Raw genomic sequence first — 19,537 nt, forward strand, 5'->3', positions numbered from 1 at the left:
ACCTGCAATTACAATATAATGAGTCATTTTTTATGCCCTTTGTCTCCCCTGTGCTCTGGAAGGCCAAGCTGGGAACTTCAAGAAGTTTCTGACATAGAGATTTCAAACAGTAACCTGAAAACTAACTTACAAGTGGTTCAGCAGGAGGCAAAGAGGATCCAGTGAGAACACTGAGGAGCCAAGTTTGGTAAGACTGAAATAAGTCCTTCTATATTATTTTATTTTTTCCTGAAACAGTTTCAGCAGTGAAGGTTTTGTTTCTGCACTGTCTCACTGTCTGCAGCTGGGACTGTTCAGCTGAAGGTGGCACATGGGATAAACGACCGAGTCTCTGTCTGTAGATGCTATTTCAAAATAATCTAATCCAAATTGTTTTTCTCTTAGCCTATTGAGACCTTAATAGCAAGAAATGAACATGCTTGCCTTTTAAATTTTTCCCTGGACAAAAAAAAAATTCTTCTACAAGATTTTCAAAGAAACAAAATAGAAAGACTTGAAAACCTGGGAAGATTTTTCAGGACGTAAGAGTGGTGTGGTGAGGACAACTGGTCTCAAGGCCTGAGAAATAATCAGTCTGATCAAAGGACCTTTCAAACTACTTGAAGTTCTTCACAAATGCTGGAAAATGGAAGATATGAAGGCAATAATTTGCATTACCATGACTCTGAAGATTGACAGTTTAGCTTATTTTAGAAAATATCCAATGATGGCTTTGTTTGTTGTCACCTTTTGATTTTGACCAGAATTACATTTAAGAAGGACAAAGCAGACCCTCTACCACGAGAATCCTGCTGCAGGTACCTGCTGTTATCTGACCCCAGAATACCAAAAATAGATACTAAATTGTCCCACTGGATTGAGGATTTTTTCTTTTGAACCCAGATCCTCAGCTCTGTCAGATGCACTGCAAAAGACGAAAGTTCTCTTTCTAAGGCAATGACAGCTTATTACACCTGTCATTACAGCAGCTAAAAGAGTTTATTTGCAGATGCAGCAGGTTTAAATTAAATCTCTTGCCTGGCACAGAAGACATCTTCACCATTTGCCCTTTGTGACAGCAAATTCATGACAGCAACTTACTGACTGCACCAAAAAAGCTGATTTGTGACCAGAATAACTGTGCAGGTGACGTGGCTTCTTGAAGAGATTCATCTGACCAACATGAGGATCATCACCCAAATGTTTCCTTTCAACAACACCAAACACTGACAAAGAGTGACACTTTCAGGCCTTGGAAAGAAGGACAATATCAAGACTTTGCATCCAAATCATGGAGTCATTGATTCAGAAAAAAAAAAGTTCAATTCCATCTTGCAAGGAGAACTTTCATCAAGGGAACCTGAACCCAGGGCTCTTTGTGGATGGAAAGGTTCAAAGGCAGCCTTCACTGCAGATGGAGAATCACTCCAGGCGTGCTGCAGCAGAGTGGTCTGAGTTTAGTGCTCACTGACCTCCCCTGCTGAAGTAATCAACTTTTTAAAAGCAAAAAGGAAATTTGGGTGTAAGTGTTGTGTCAGTGGTAAAAGAGGAGGCTCAAAAAGTTTTAGAGAACATGAACTGTGGGGACCACCCCTAATGAAAAAGTCCTCCAGCTTAGGTTCATGTTACTTCCAAAGCAGAAGTTAAGACATTTGATGCCATTCCCTACAGCAAAGGTATCTTCTGATTATCTATTACATTAAGGATAGATTTCCACAGTGGTCTGTTGTGAATCCTTGCTGATTCCTTGTCTGATTTCTCATCAGATTGTCAAACTTTCCAGATCTGCTGCATATTGATGGTTTCAGTGCAAAAGATTTCTAAGAAGCATTTGACTTTGTGCCACCTGACAGTTTAGACAAGAGCTTTGAAAGTTAACATGCTCTGAATTCAGTGGATTAACTAGTTCTCTGAGGAGGTTCATGCAAAAAATGTTAGTGGGGTAATGTTTATTCAAATAAAATGCACATCAGTGTCGATTTGGTAAGAAATTTTCAGCAGGAATTGATTTTTAGACTGGAAAGAGGTAAAGAATATTGGTTTCTGTTCTGCAGGCCAATATGGGTGCTGAGACTGAGGGGGCACAATCGATCAGAACACAACCAAATGTGGGGTGAAGCTTTCTGAGGGTGGATTCCTGCCTGAAAAAGAGTTGACCAAGCAATACTGCTAATGACCAGAAAGAAGAATCTCAAATAATACTCTTTCTCACTGATGTGACTGCTGATAAAATCTTGTACTATAATCATCAATTTACACCTCTGGAAAAATAACAACAACAACAAAAAAATGGAAAAAAATAAGGAATATATTTTTAAGTTTGGGAAAAAATGTTTTAAAGCAAAACACTCAAATTTATCAGAAAGAATTTTGAACTTGGTCTAAAAGTATCTATCAGAAAACAAAAATTTGATGTTAGGAATTGATGTTTTTAATATAGGAACCGGAATCTGTAAAAGACCACCATGGTCATTTGGTCCACAAACATGAAGCTGTAAGAGTGCAATAGAGACCTACTTCAAATGGAGTATAATACATGTCCTCCACGTGTCCCTACGGACTTCAGATGAAACAGTACTAATGAATAGTCTAGAGCAAATTTAAAATGCCTACGACAGGCCAAAATTAAATCTACAATGTCTGAAGGCACTTCAGGGAAAACATCCAGACCAATGCCAAAGCCTAAAGGCCTTGAAGGAGTAGGGGACTTTTAAAATAATCCAACCTTAGGAAGCAGGTCATCCTCTTGCTATGATTATCAGAATTCTTCCAACTATCTGACCTAGAGGAAAAATTTCATGACTCCAATCCTGGTGACTGGCTTCAAACTGAACCTGTGATTATGATACACTAGGCAAGCAGCTGAGAATTTTATAAATTACTAATGGATCTTTTTGACATATTGTCTCCAGCTGTGAAAGTCTCCAGTGACTCAAAGGGAAGGGAAAAATACCAATCTGTTCCTACTCTCTGTCTCCTGAGGCAAACAAGGCATCAAAGAGATGCCTAAGGAATAGTTCCTATTTCATCAGGTGAGAACATGGGGTTAAAGCAATGGAAATTGAATAGGTGAGCAGTGTTCCTATAACTTCTAAATGCACTTTGATATAGGCATTATTATTTTTAACAGACTACTAGGTCTGGCACTCTTGTGATAGTAGGGGCAGTGGGACCAATGATTTTATCTTCCCCCTCCCTACCTCCCATATTTATTATTAAATTAAATAAAGGTTCAAAGGAATACTTGATAGTAGATTGTCCTTATTTCTTAAGATGTCCATCCTTTGATAAATTTATTTTGTAAAAACCTCTGCCAATGGCAGAGAAAATTCACCTTATAATAAATTATGTAAAAGTTTTTTTGGATCTTATAAATAAAAGAAATAAACTGTTTAATCTGTTAGCAGCAGGTTTGAAATACTTTTAAAGACCTTGCTGTGTCCCTGATCCCAACTAAAGCTTTTGATTATCATAAGAGCAACTAATAAATTACACATTATGTAATTTATATGTGGGGTTTTTTTATAAGTTTGAACAGAACAAGCATTTAATATTGCTTGCTTTCTACTGTATTGCAACACTAGACTGTTGAAGAACTCAGGTCTAAAATTCTATTTAAAAAAAGAAGAACTAGATCTTTCGAGCCCTCTTCCATTTTTGCTTTTTTGTCCTCTTTTCTAATGCCCTTCTTGCCATGCTTCTCCTAAATCTAAAAACATCACTTAACCTGTTCCTTCAGCTGCCTCAGTTTCTCCTTGGTATTAATTTTTTGATCCTGCCTTCCTCTTTCAGCCATCCATCCCTCACACCATTTTTTTTTCTTCATTTAAAATGACATGTGACACTACAGCTGAAATATCAAATGTGTTCACTCATGCAGTTTTTTTGCATTTCCCTTATATTTCTAACAAACAGAAAGCCATTTACTAAGTTCTTTGTTACCAAGGAAAGAAAGAAGAAACCATATTGGACACATGCAAAATTTCTCCTAATCATTAATTTTCATCCTGATCTATGACATCTTAATAAAGAAGCTCAGTAACACTTTTAATGTCTTTAATTATTTTATTTTAATACTAATTTTAATTTTGGTGGTGATGTATTTCTTTTTTTTCTTTAGGGTTCTTTTTCCAAATTGACTTGGCCATTTCTAAAAGAATAAAGAATGACTGACAGAAAATCAAGCTGTGTTAATTATGTGGTGTATTGTTGTTGGAGATTATTTTCAGTCTAGTTGAAACTAATATTAAAACTGGAAGTTGTGCTGAGGTTGTACATTCCTTATTCTGAATTACTGCATCTTTTGCCACAAGTCCTGGCAGTGAGACTCTATGGGAACTAAGCTGTGCCTACCTAATAATTTCTACTGTATCCCTTTCTGCTCACCACTGAAGGGGCTTCACAATTCAGGTGACACACTTAAATCAGTGTCATCTCTCTGACAAAATGGGGCCACTTCTAATACAAAAAGAACCAAACAGAGCAGAAAATATATTAAAAAAACCAACCAAATACCTATCAATCTTTTACAATAATGGACAGGATCAATACAAGGCACACCGTGATCATAGAGTCATAGAATAACCTGAGTTAGAAAAAATGAAGCTGAATTGGCTCAAGTAATTGTTTTGAGCTGAAATGAGTTCCCAAAGCCTGGTTGCCCCACCAGGCCCACTGTATGGGTCACAACTCCTCTTGGGAAGGATATGAAGAAGCAGATACCATGGAGATTTCAGTGAATTGATGGTAGCAAAGGAGAGCAGGAGTGCCTCTTCCAGAGCATTACTATCATAGTGTTCATAAATTCGTGGGTCCACATGAGACTGTGGTGCCCTCTGCCCATCTCAACAATGTTTGAGTGCGCTGGACATTTCTACCATTTTGACAAATAAGAGTTAAAGATATCCTTATATTTTTTCTAAATATAAAAGACAAAGGCATACAGAGCAATTCATCAGTGCATGGAGAGCAAAGGAACTAATGAGCCTTTGTGAGGGATGCTGTGCTCTTCTGTTCTCCTTCTCAGGTCAAGACAGAATTGACTCAGCAGGAAGTGGACCCAGGACTGCATTCACTACTGTTCCATCTTTCCTGCCTCATCTCCTCTTTTCCTCCCTCCACAATTCTCATTCCATTATCATTGCAGGAATTTGAATACGCTGCTAGGCAAACTGCACTGGGCTCCTCCTGTGCTGCCTACTCACCTGGTAGGTAGGCTACACCAAGACATGCAAAACCCAGCAGAAAGCTAGGCAAAGACTGCATTTCCCAAGCCCTTTCTTCCTTACACTTCTAAATAAAAAAAAAAAAAAAAAAAAAAAAAAACAAAAAACAAAAACAAAACAAAACAAAAAAAAAAAAAAAAAAAAAAAAAAAAAAAAAAACACAAAAAAAAACCCAAAAAAACAACACCACACTATTAAATAGATTTTATCTGCCAGATGTGATGATTAGACAGTTTATAAAACACTGTAAAAAAATACGTTACTAAAGCTAGTGGATCTAAGATAAGCAGATCTCTTTGGCCCAGACAAAGACCCTTAGCTGTTTGAGGAGAAAGACTAAGATTAGGGATAGCCTGCCACGCTGCCTCTCTGCAACATATGGGCCTTTACTAAATCTGATTTCAGTAGGTTTAACTTATTTGGATGTAAGCCCTAATAAATATTTGAAGAGCAATTTAGAGTTAAAAAAAAAAAAAAAAACCAACAACAACCTTTTTTGCTTTGTATAACACAGTGTCAGCTCTGCAAGGCAGGAGTATAAATACTGCAGGCAATACTGGAAAAGAAGGAAGAATATGGATGTCTCTGCAAATGACTCCAGTGACACAGTTGAAGCACTCCCACTTGGTTACCTGAAACAGCTACCTATCTAAAGTGAACTTTGCAGGTACTTTAATCCCTAGCCAAATTTTCCCTCAGTAGATTACTCAAACAACAAAATTATACAAGGACTTAATCGTCCCATTAGGAGCCATTGCCTTCTTCAGTTCTATTCACCTCACCTCCATCTCCATAATCTCTCTTTATATTGTCAGGTTCATTTGCAGAGACCTCTTTTGCTTTCTACGGAAAGCCTCTTTTCTACTATTATTATTAACAATAATAACACTGAATGAGTCAAGGAGAGAAATTAACTAGGGAAGATAACAAGCTAGTGGAGGAGGTGGAAAAAATTTGAAAAGAATGTTGAGTGAGTGCAGTGAGGAGCAGTGATGCAGGGAGGAGGAAAGATGCAGGGCATAGAAGGGTTAAAAGAGGAGCAAAAGAAAGTCTGAGTCAATGCAGAGTAGGAGGAGGTGATTAAGAAGAATTTAAAATGTTGAATGCGAAAAGGAAGGAAGACTTTTCTTACAGTGAAATGAGGAAGGCAAGAAGAAAGAAATGGAAAGACAGAATAGGCTGAATAGGCTGGAGGAAGGAAGTTCTGCTCCACACCTTTTTTATAAAGTGAAAAAATTGAAGCAAATATAGAGGAAATGAAGGAATTGGAATACATGAGGTAGACAAGAAGAAAAGAATAGTGGGCTGTGGTAGGAAAGGAAATTATGAAAAGCAAAGTACATGTGTTTGACATATGAAGGGGAAGAAGCTGAGTTATTGGTTTAAATAGTATATTCACTGTATTTTCTTAGAACATGAAGGGGTCATTTCACAGAGAGACTTAAGTTGGAATTGTACATCTGAAAATGGGAGTTATAAAACCCAAGCAAACAACTTTTATAAACTGAAGCAGAGGTGTTTACAAGAGAAATACCGCTTCAAATATAATAATTTATGGAGAAAGACCACTGTCACCAAATACCTACCTGAAACATATATGGACAGGTCAGATTCTTTTAATGCACTCTTCTCAAATATGAATTGTGCTAAATAGATTTTGGTTGGTGTGTTAGTTGTATTTTATGTCATTTACTAGCTGAAAAAAAATCCCAAAGCAAAACATTTTCTCTGGCATCAGGCATTATAGAGGAATTTGGTTTGCCACTGAGGTAAATGAAAGATTATGAACTTGGCTTTGCTGTTGCATAACCAGGGGTGATGTTCTTTAGCTATCCTCTATTCATGGAAGGACCCTAAGCTTTTAGAAATTGACTCTGGGCATTTCTGAAGCATGACACACTTGCAGCTTTCCATGTCTAAAAGCTGAAGGCACTGGCTCATCAGGATTTCTCTCCACATTCTTCCCATTCTCTGAGATCATTCCTATGTTCTGAAATGCCCTGCTTGCTCATTCCTTGAAATTCCTGAGTGTCTTTCACTATTGTCAGCTTTCAGGACCTTTGTGACTCTTTTTCAGTATTTCTTGAGCCCTATTTGAATATATTTCTGATACACTGGGACAGCCTGGAAGTGTGCTGAGCACACATGAGTACAGTAGCAGCTAAAGTATGCATTTAAGAGCACTCACTCCTGCATGCCACCGAAAATTACTTGTTTCACTGAGGAAAATAACTTTTTGTCCCTGAAGGATTACAGCTCCACTGGAGAGTATGGATTAAACAGCACACACGAATCCTGCAGGAGTCCATAAAAAATACAACAGAAATAATATAGGTTTCCTTATACAAGGCTCCAGCCAGCTGGCAGTGGGGTGGGGAGGTTGCCTGCTCCCTATAATCCTGCACTTCCCTGTTGGAGTAGCTGTCTCCTCGGGCAGCCAGCATGCCAGCATGGCAGCTGGGCAGCTGAGCATCCAGGAAAGCAGCTGGAGGGATGGGAAGCAAAGGAGCTTGGCAGCTAGGAAATCAAGAGAGACATTAGAAGGATCTTATTCCCATGAAAAATGTCGTGTTTCTGACTTTTCATTGAGATCCAGGATGAAATAAACACATGTGTGTACATAAATCTACATATAAGCAAAAATAAAGTCATACACACATGTGTCTCGAACATGTACACCTATTTTAAAATGCTATTTTTTCTGAGAAATTAAGTCCTTATTCCAGTTGACCATAATGAGTTTTTGCTGTCCTCTGCTATGAAGTTTCTAAAGAGGCAACTAAAGGCCAAAATTAGGCAAGATAATTTCAGGGACCCCAGCTGATTATAAAAAATGTCATGACAATGTCACTGCACATTATTACAACAAAAATATGATCCAGGGCATGAGGTTAAATTGATAGAGAAGAGCTTTTTTAGTCCTGTATTAAACAAGCATCACTAAATGCTTTTTCACGCTTTATTAAGTATGAGGAAAATAGGAAGGCAAGAGGAAATAAATGTAAGCAATTTAATTAAATTTAAAAATATTTATTTATGTGAAGTAAGGCTTCCATGTCAGCAATGTTTGCTCTTACATTTCTCCTGTTCCTATTTGTAAGAAAAAAAAACATTCTTTGGTCTGGCAACATTAAGAAAAAAATAAAGCATGAGCTGAGAGGATCATAAGCTTTTTCTGAGGACTTTATGATCTTGGTTCTTTGAACCAAAGGGCAAATTAATGGAAATACTAAAAAAAAAAAAAAAAAATCATCACAATAGCAAAGACTGAAAATTTTGTAATATGTACAACACTGCTTCAGACAGTGGAGCAAGCTCTCCATTCTGGCAGCTACTGATGGAGGTGGCTATGATGGCCAGCAGAGCCATAGAAATATCCTGAGGATGTGGCTTTCAGCAGGCAAAAAGGCTGGACCAACCAGCCAGTGGTTTTGTCTAGCCAATGTGCAGATAGGGAGGGAGAGAGGAGACTGAGGCAGAGACATACAGGTGTCTTACAGGTGGGTGACCATGCACTGTATCAGAGTGCCCAGAATGTTGTGGAATCTCCCCCCTGAAGATATTCAAGAACCATCTGGATACAATCCTGTTCAATGTTCCCCAGGATGACCCTACCTGAACAGGGAGGTTGGACCAGATGGCCAACTGTGGTCACTTCCCGCCTGATCCATTCTGTGGTTCTGTGTAATTCTGTGTCTTGAAAGCAAAGGTGATTGGCCCAAAGGACAAACAATACAAAGTCACAATTACTGCATTTTAGAAAATTTTATTCCCCTTGTATGTAGAACAAAGGGAAATCATAACAAAAAAAAACTGTAAAAGATGCAGGAAACCTCATATGAAGATTTGTTGTCTTGGATAAGGAAATCACTCCTTCTCCTAAGGCTAAACAAGTACAGAAAATGTTACATTTTGTTCTCTTTTAAAGAAAAAAAATTGAATCTTATTTCATATAATCATAGAATATGCTGTGTTGTAAGGGACCCACCAGGATCCTCAAGTGCAACTCATGGCCCTATGCAGGACACCCCAAGGGTCACACCATGTGCCTGAGAGTATTGTCCAAACAAGCCTTGAACTCTGTCAGACTTGGTGCTGTGACCACTTCCCTGGGGAGTCTGTTCCAGTATTCAACCACATTCTTGGTGAAAAACTCTTTCCTGATATTCAACCTAAACCTCCCCTGACACAACTTCAGGCCATTCCTTTGGGTCCTGTCGCTGGTCACAAGAGTGAAGAGATTGTTACCTGTCCCTCCTCTTCCCTTCTTGAGGAAGTTGTAGAATGCAATGAGATTTCCCCTGTGTTTCCTCTTCTCCAAGTTGAGCAGACCAAGCAACCTCAGCCTCTTCTGATAAGGTTTCCCCTTCAGACTCTCCACCTTAGCCCTTCTTTCAACACTCTCTAATACCTAACACCTTTCTTCTATTGTGGAACCCAAAACTGCCCCCAGCACTCGAGGAGAAGCTGCCCCAGTGCAGAGCAGAGCAGGACAATCCCCTCCCTTGCCCGGCTGGTGATGCTGTGCCTGATGCCCCGCAGAACAGGGCTGGCCCTCCTGACTGTCAGGGCACTGCTGACTCACATTCAACTTTCCACTAGCCAGTACCCCTACGTCCTTTTTGCAGTGCTGCTCTTCAGCATCTTCCTCCCCAGTCTACACACATCGAGGTTGCCTCATTCCAGGTGCAGAATCCTGCACATTCCTCATTGAACTTCATAGTGTTGGTGATTCCCCAGCCCTCTAATTTATCGAGGTCTCTCTGCAGAGCCTCTGCCCCTGAAGGAGTTGACAGCTCCTCTCAATTTGCAGTTGACAGCAAATTTATTAGATAATGGCAAATTAGGAAGACTTTCTTTTAAAAGAGAAATAAGTTCAAACCAAAGTTTACAATATAATATTTCTTTTATCAATAGCAAATTTTTCTTCTCTTCTGAAATACCTCAATAATTTAATACACTAAACCTGCAACATAAATATATCTATTGACGCCAGCATGCTTTGATCCCCTTAATACTGGCAGGCCTCTGTTGCCTCCCACTCTTGATTTTGTTAACAATAATTTAAGTAACAATCCTTCCAAGATAAAAGGATGAATTCTATGAAAATCTTCTCTTACAGAATTCAAACAACCATTCATAAAGCTTGTCAGGCAGCTTTACTTGCCTTGTACTTCCATAGCACAGGACCTTGAAATCTTTGGTCTGTGCTGAGAGGTTTCCTCCTGCAAGCTAGTAGTCTTAAATTTTATTGTGGTTCAAGTTGACAAAGTTTTCTTTACTGCTCCAAGCACTTGAAAAGTGTTCATCTCAAATGAATGAGAAATGAAATTTTAGGCTATTTGAATCACCATTCTGCTTTTATATAGAATATCAGTTCTCATCTTGGTGAATCTACAGCGGCTGTTTAGAGGAAAGAAGGTCAGCTGAAGTAATTCAAATTCCAATCTATAATTGGAACACAAATATGGATGAAATCTGGGACTTCTGAAAAAATACATCTGTTAACTTTCAAGGGGAACTACCAACCTTCAATGTGTTTAGGAGGGTTCATACACCATTGACTACAAATTGGAAAAAAATTTCTTCCTTCCAAATTAGTTTTGATTAATTCTCTAATCTATAGACACAATAATGTCACTGAAGTATAAATTTATACGCAGCAGAAAAAATTATTTTTGTGTTAGTTATGGCAACACAGCTTCAGTTATGGCATCACTCATGGTAGATTAATATTATATCTTTCTAGCATAAATAGCTCCAACTTCTAATAAAGTTAGTGACATTGAGCCATTGAGAATGTGCCTAAAATTAGTTTTGAATTATTTTTATGTGCGTATGAAAATCTTTTGAACACTGAACATTCAATATAAAGGTGTTGAGAAACATAGTGCATTATTGCATTTGTTAGTTCTGTACAAATATTCAGATATCAAAGATAAATATTTAAGATATTAATAAGGGGGTTTTAATTTATTCTGGTTTGCCTGTGATCAATTTCATAGTTGCTGCTAGGGTCGGTTCTCCTTTCCATGTTTAAATTGGTAGAACTCTCATTCAGCAAAGGTTTTCCTTTCTTTTCTCTTAAAACCAGTTTGATAATAATAAACAAAACTGTGACAATCCATGCATTTCTTTTAGAAGATCTTGTCGTGTTTCTTCTCACAAAATTTGGGTCATGAGCAAGGAACTAAATGTAGTGATCAGAGACTTCTTTGAGAAGATCTCATGGTGTTTCTGCTCACAAGATTGGTGTCATGAGCACAATTTTTTTTCCCTCAGGCAAGCAACTTCTCTCATACTTGGAAATTTCAATTTTTTAATCTCCTGGAGCTGTCCTAGTGAGTTGTTTGTTGGAAACAGGAGTACAATCTCATGTGAATCATATAAATGGAGATTTGTGTTGTAAGAGACAAAAACGTCCAACTAAGACAAAGAAAACTAGCATAAGAAGGGCACGTTTCACCTCAGGTAATTCTCCCATTTAAAAAACAAAACAAAACAAAAAGCAACTTTAACAGTAGAACGTTCAGTTTCAGGTCAGTTGTGTAATTTCTAGTGCATTTTCTCAGTGGGATAGTAATGTTACCTTATTTGTTGCCAATAGATGGCAGTGATCACTCAGTTTCCTTCAGGAATAAAAATTGTGTAACAAATCAAACGTCAGGAACTGGGTAGGTATTAAGGCAGATCCTACAAATCCTGAAGTTATTACTATTGGGTTTTTAACCAGAACATTTCCATACTTTCATGTGTTCCAATATCAGGTAGTCCTCGGATTAAGGAAAGCTCTTGTGATGCTTCCTTTGAAGTCAATTTCACGGCCTGGTGTCAGCCTACTGGACTGAAGCCTTCCCATCACACCACTCCTCCCTCCTCAAGAGGCACACAGTCAGGTGTACTTCCTTTGCTCCCTCATATCACAAGGTCTGTAGGCATGTCTTCCCTTCCTGGTGTCTGACGTGTCTCTTTTTTGTCCATTGTGTTTCATGGACAGCTGCCAAGGGCGACTCAGCAGACACTAGCCACTCTCTTTGGAGAGGTACAGTCAAAAGCAGACTTGATGGACAGGAAGCTTCGGGGGATGAGAATGGGGAATTTTTTGTGTCCCTGGTGATGCAAAGGATCTCCTCATCTGGTATATGAGATACATTCATAATTTCTTCTTTCACTCACAAACTTCCTATAAGCAAAAAAGAAGTCAGTTGTGCCATCAGTGTGAAAGCAACAGAAAAGCAAATCCTCACCAAGTCACTGGTGGGGTTTTTTCTGATCCAGATGGTACCTACTGGGCTTCAGTCCTCTGTAACTCACAGAAGTATGAATGTGCTTTCTTGAGTGACTCAGAGCATGCAAACACTCACTCTTTCACAGTGATCAGCCAGCCTCTTGAAAGGTCTGAGTATGCAAATGGGGAAATATGCAAGACATTCAAAATTTTCTCTTTCAGCATTTGCACAGCTTGCCAAGACACAAGGTGACTTCAGCTCAAATATTATCTGACAGATGTATCTTCTTCCAATATATTTCAGTCTATATCAAAACATCTCATAGTTTTGGTAAAGGAGTTAATTATTTTCTTTGTTTTAACTACTTCCATGACCACTCTCAGTTGTTTACTTTCCACTGTAAACATTTTCCTCCTTCTTAGAGGAAAATGAACCTTTTCCAAACATTTCTTGAGTCTTCAGGAGCCTTTGAATTGACTAATCACCACAGATCCATTTAGGGACTTAGACTTCTCCTTTAAATACCTAAGTCAAATCTCTAGATCCTCAAAATACCACAGTTATTTGTCACCTAATCATGGTTCCATCTGTAGTCTGAAGGCACTTCTGTTTTTATAGAGTCCTTATATATTTGATGATCAGCCATTTGTCACTGTACCAGAGTTCCAGCAAAACTAACAAATTAAGAGCTTCTCTTCCGAGTTGAATGAGGCAACTCTCAGAAGAGTATTTGCACACATACCAGCGAAAGAGATGCAACAATGGCAGAATATTTTTGCTTATTAATACTGTGGTTAAAAATTTACTTGGAATGAAGAAAATCAAAGCCAGCTCCTTTTCCTGCTAGAAAATAAAAAGCTTTGAAATTTGACAGCTGCTCTGATCTGTGCAGCTGCAAATTCACAGGAAATCACAGGAGGTGAGCACACTTCTCCTCCTTTCTAAAAATTTCCCAAGCCATTGACTCATTTTATCCTCTCAATACCCCTTTTCTCTTTCCCACCACCATTTAGACTGCATTAATGTCTTCCTAACTACAAGACAAGCATCATAGATATTAACACCATAGAAAAGAAATACTTATTTTCCAGCCTTGAGATAAATGTCTCAAGACTTCCTAGAGCAACTAGTGGTGGCTGAAGATCCATGTCAGAGACTTACAGAAAGACAAAAGGGATGTGTACCTATAGTACTGCAAGTACCAACTTGAATTTATGCTTCATTTCTATTACAACTGACTGAATTCGGATCCAGCACTATTTATATTCCCTATTCACAAAAGTCTCCTCTACTCAAAGTATTAGGTTCTTCAGGTGTCATTTGAAGTACTGATTTGTGAACTGTAGGAGAAGGGAATACAGGTGACCTCATCCCTGATAAGTAACAGCTTAATCTAGTGTTAATTAATTAATTTAATTAGTTAATTGATAAGTGTTAATTACCCAGTACAGCCTTGCCCCGATGAGTCACAGCTATAGCCAATAAAGGTAAGTGTGAGAAAAAGGAGTGGGTTAGCTGGTGAGGGGGAATCATGAAGAAACAGGAACCTTGAGGATCATGAAAGAGAGAATCATGAAGAAGAAGGATTCCTGAGGAGAGAGAATCGCTGCTGTGAGGTCAGGCTGGGTCTGCAGTTAGAGCCTGGTGTTGGAACCTGCAGCCATAGTCTAGCTGGGTAAAAGCCTGCAGTCAGAGTCTGCAGACTAATACCTGCAGTCCCAGTTTAGCAGGAAATAATCAGCAGTCAGAGGCTGCAAGTAGGAGCTTGCTGCAGCCAGAGTCAGTGAATAGTTGGAGTCAGGATGGCTGAGCTGTAAAGAGGAGTAAACCAGGACCCTTTTCATGTTGTGATAAACAGGAAGTCTCTATCTTGGCTCATTTTTATCCTCTAACAAGGATATTTGCACAAACATATCCATCTAGAAGTCAAAGATGTTATAGAAAGCAAAGTATGCTGGGTCCATTTTTTGTTGATATGCTTGAATGTTCCCACTTCCCCTAATTCAGAGAATGCAGCCTTATTATTTTATATAATAAAATAACATTTAAAGGAAGACTGAAACAAGCCTTCAGAAAAATGCAACAGTCAAAGGTCACTGACTACACAAAGAAATGTCTTGAAACATGTACAAATGTGTACAAAATTTAAACAGTTCTGAATAAGTTTGTAAGACACAGAATCATCTCTTTTTCTTTCTTTGCACAGTAAATTCAGGGGAAAAAAAGACTATTGTTACAGGACTGTCGTGAGTGGGGAGAGAGAAATCATTACTTGAATCCTCTTGATGATGATACACACAACCTCATTTATCATTCTAGGCTTCCTTTTATAGAGAGTTTGAATTTCCTGGGCTTGGAAAGCCTATTGGTTGGGAATCTCTGCACCTCCCAGATGTCTGACCAGTGATGTGTCCACATCCAGGGCTTAGGTGGGATTGACTGAGGGTTTTGTTCCCCTAGGAACAAGCCAGGTTAGCCAAATTTGGTCTGTTATGATCAGGCTCATTTGGTTCAGCTGTAGACCAGGTTTACCTTGCGACAGACCATCTTTACACCAACTGTTTAGACAAACCTTTGTAGAAAACAGCTCACTACATCCATTTTAACTACTATTCTTACCACTGAAAAGTTTATATTGTTCCTCTAAAAGAAGTATAGTTTTGCCTGTGTGGCAGAAAATACATTTTTGAACTTGGTTGCTTCCATCCTTACCTTGAAACACAAAAGACCAGTACCTAAAGATTAGGTTCCCTTTCAAAGAACCTGGTTTAATTTGTCCTAAAAAGAGAAGAGGCTAACACAAATAAGCATATGTTTAATCTGTTGTTATCAAATCTCTGCCTCTTGCCTCTGAAGCTGCCTCCACTCTGTACTCTGCACTGACTCCTTAATTTAACAATTGAAAGAGTTCATTGTATTTCCTGGTAAAGGGGAGAACAAACCTATTAAGATAATTTGAAAACATTGTGACAGAAATGTCAAGAGGAATTCTGAACACTTATGTGTGAGGAGACAGAAAGCATTGAGTGCATATAAGATTCAAGGAAGAAGGAGGAAACTGCAGCTAGACAGACGCAATGGACAAAGCAATATTGCCAGAAGCAGCAGGAAAAAGGGCAGGGACCAAACTGCAGTGAAAGATGGGTGAGCATCCTAAAATGGACAGGAACTCTGCTGGAGAGGGGTCTGGACTTTAAAGTGAATGAACAGACTTAAAAGACAAACCAGAGAAATTGGTACAACAATTGGTAACTAGAAATTATGGGAGCTAATAAAATGATCTATGTGAGGCTTTTTTCTTGGGAAAAAACTCATTATCTTTAATTTTTAACCTCAGGCCTCTCTCCTGAGAGTCACCCCAAGATTATCCAAGTGTCAGAGATGGTGATGGCAGCAATTTTAGCAGTTTAGTCATCATATTATACATTAAGGCCAAGTGAATACTTCAGTCGAGGGGGTCATGGAACAACAGATAAGCAATGCAAAAGGGATGTTGTTCAAGGTCATCTTCTAAAAGCTTTAGTTTTAGCAATGTTAGAAAACGTGCAGGCAGCTTTGGCTGACTCTAGATCCTGTTACAACAATGAAAACAGCATAATTTCCTTCCATTACATTTATGAAATACTGAAATTTATTGAAAATAACTGAATTGCCTTTTGTTAAATTTATGTTCATGTAAATGGCACATGATAAAATACAGCAAGATTTCTAAGTTATTCATAGGTTCTCCCCAATTCAATGAAACTAAGAGCAGCTCAATTTTATTCTTTCACTCACTACAACCAAAATAATGAAGTTCAAGCTGTGACAGTTTGAACGTGAAAGTACAAGATACAGAAGTGAGTAACTTCAAACAGGACCTCCCTTACTTTGCTTTGAAGTAGAAACAGATGTAATCTGATACTACTTCCCATGAAAACTAATCTAGTCTGGGTATGCTCAGGAGAACTAAAAATTCCTATATTACAAACAGCTCATGAAAGGCAAAAGGAAAATGGCAAATAATCCATTGTATTTTTAGGATCCAACACGACAGGCTCAGCTGAATTGGTCAAAATTTGAACCCAAAACACAGAACTTGCATCCAATGTCCTTTATAACATCTCATTGCTTAATTGCACCTGTTTCATAGTTTGTACCAATAATATTCAACATCCTTTCCCTTTCAATACTATTCAAAAGGAAAAGAGAATGGAAAAGAAGGGGTAGAATCTGAAATAGAAGACAGAATGAGTTGAATTTTCTCTGCCCTCCTGCCTTAGCTTTCAAAACTAATTAGCCAGGAAGTCTTAAAAATAAGTGTACATATATTGCCTAATTTCTCTTCATATAGAAATTTGTGTTTACTTTCTCATTAGACCTCTTTTCTGCTTTGAGTCTAAAGAATCAGCCAGAATCACAGATCTTAGTTTTGACATGTGTTTTACTAGACTTCATTCCAGTGTAAAATTTTAACTTAGCTGTGACCCAGACTTTCACAGCTGACTCAGTGCATGACATCCATAAATAATGTAGTTTATGATACAAACTTAGAGCCATCAAGACAGGATGCCAGAAAGTTTTCTCAGTTCAGAATGCCTTTTTTTCATGTGAGCTTTGATTACTGTCAACAATTTTTTTTGACCTTTTTAGAAAGTTCTCCTAAATTCCAGCTACAGATTGCCTTCGTGATAGCTTGAGTCTCCAGACTGCGCCAGAACAGTTGCCAGAACAGCAATACTTTTGTTTATTTATGAATTCATTGGTTTCTCATTCACCACTCAATGATTCCAGAGTTATGGAATGTTTTAAATTTAAAGCATGCTTTAAATCTTCCTGAGGGTTTTTTGTTTCAGAAACCAAAGAATATACCTTTTTTTCACCTATTACAGTAGCTCTGAAACATGCATGCTCTTCATCTCATTGGCTTCAGAAGAATGCTTATTGTTTTACTGACTTCAAGATCAGAGTGCTTGATTTCTTGCTGTAATCTAAGATAAATCTGAATGGAAAAGAAGTCATTAAGAATCTGAAAACACACTTAAAATTTTGAATTCTTGGAAAAGTAGGAAAACATTAGATATTTAATTCTATATTGAGATCCATAACAAGCATATTTCATAATGGATTTAATATATTAGAATCAAGCCATTCATAATAAAGATCAGTAAACCAAGATTGGTGACTGAGCACAGGTGTCAAACAATCTGTTGCTCTAACTATACGGTTCTTGATTCAGTGAGACAAGCAGAGAGGACACAATAGCAGCTCAGCAATATAGATATATGACCTATATTTGGGTGTGGAACAGCCTCCTATTTAATGAAGTACCATGCATAACACACAGGCTTTTAAAAGAGAAAATCAACCCAGCGTAGTTAGTCACTGACAGAAATGTATTTTGGGCCCTGGTTGGTATCTCTTTAGAAAAGCAAATGACGCCATGGGTTTCAAAGATCAGAGCTCCTCTGTCCATCCCTGTTCTACAACAGAGATTGTATTTGAGTTGGAAAAATAGTTAATTGAAACATTAGTTGAGCTAATATATAAGAGTTGTCTTATACCAAATACACTGGGATGGGAGTGAGGGTGAAGTGATACAACCTGAGACCAAAGCTATGACCATTTCACCAGTCAGGATCATTTCCAGGTCACAACAAGAAGTTCCAGTGGTTGCTCATCCCTAACACTATGTTAACTGTAGGGAGTTTAGCTCCTTCAGTAGCTTTTTAAAGCTTCCCTTCCTCTCTTGTGTTCTATTCATTGATATAGCTAAAATGAAATTTTCAGAAGACTTGGGACTAGGTTTAAATCTGCCCATTTCAAAGGAATGGCTATGTTAAAATAAAAGATCATATTCAACATGCCATAAAATAACAAATGCATTTTAATATTTCACTTAAAATTTGTAACGGTCATATAGGATCTGTCCTAGATTAGTTATCTTAGTGATGACACAGACCTGTTCAGTCATGACAGATATGTAATACCTTTCTCTCCTGGCTTCTGGCTAACTTGCTATGGCTCTAATTAGAAAAATCTCATTTATGAACTGCAAACATTGCATATTAACCCATTAACATTAAAACACAACACAATCTTTTCATAAACAGGAATTAAATCTTAGAAGAATAAACACATTCTCAGGCATATAAATAGAGACTAAAAACTCAAAATACTTTCTACTAAAATACCATGCATGGTTCTAACCTACAAAGTTTAGTAATGGTAAATGCAATAAAGATCGCACTACTAGAAAAATTATCATCTGGGAATAATAATTATGAGCCCTAAATAAATGTTAAAAATATTAGATCTAGACTTGACCAAGTTATTTAGAGTACGAGCTGCTGCAATTAGAAAAAAGGTGGTCAAAACAGTAACATTACAGCCTCAGACCTTAGGGATATACAGCTGGATGACAGAAAAAAAAGGTTTACATGGCTAACATACCAACATTCACTTGAGAATCCAAATGCCCTAAATAGGACTCTGGGAGAAAAAGTAATTCCCTAGTAGGCAACGTATCTATTGCCTTCAAGACTAAACATCTCTGAACCACTTCATTTTGAGCTCTGGTCAAGAGGCTGGTCAAGTCAGATGTCTTTATTTCAGAAAAGAAATGCTAGGAAAATAAGTTTCACAATCAGCCTCTTCCTTCTGACTCACTTTTCCTGCACTTTTCAAAAGTGACCTGTGACAGATCTTTTCTGCAGTCACTCATAATAGTTCATAGAAATGTAAATTCCAAATCAGGAAAGGCTTTACAAACATTTAACTACCTGTTGCACTGAATGTGAGGCAGAGAGATAGCACAAGCAGGATGTACCTGAAGAAACAAAGGTTCATTCATCTCCTAAAGGAAGGGATCTGCAGTAACATCCAAGGGAAAAATGGGAATTGTGCCAATTGAATTTCAGACTGGGTTTGCACAGTGAACTTTCCTGTAAATTCTTAGCTTTCAATTTCACCAAAACTTTTAATGTATCTCTAATTCAAATTTGACACATTTTACTGGAGTCCACCACAGTTAATATAAACCCCAGAATTGGATATGGAACAAGACCATACAAGGAAAGAAGCCTGATTGTGAAATATTTTTGCACAAATTCAGTGTCTCAAAAT

This window comes from Sylvia atricapilla, chromosome 1 (assembly GCF_009819655.1).
Source record: "Sylvia atricapilla isolate bSylAtr1 chromosome 1, bSylAtr1.pri, whole genome shotgun sequence".
Classification (NCBI taxonomy): Eukaryota; Metazoa; Chordata; class Aves; order Passeriformes; family Sylviidae; genus Sylvia; species Sylvia atricapilla.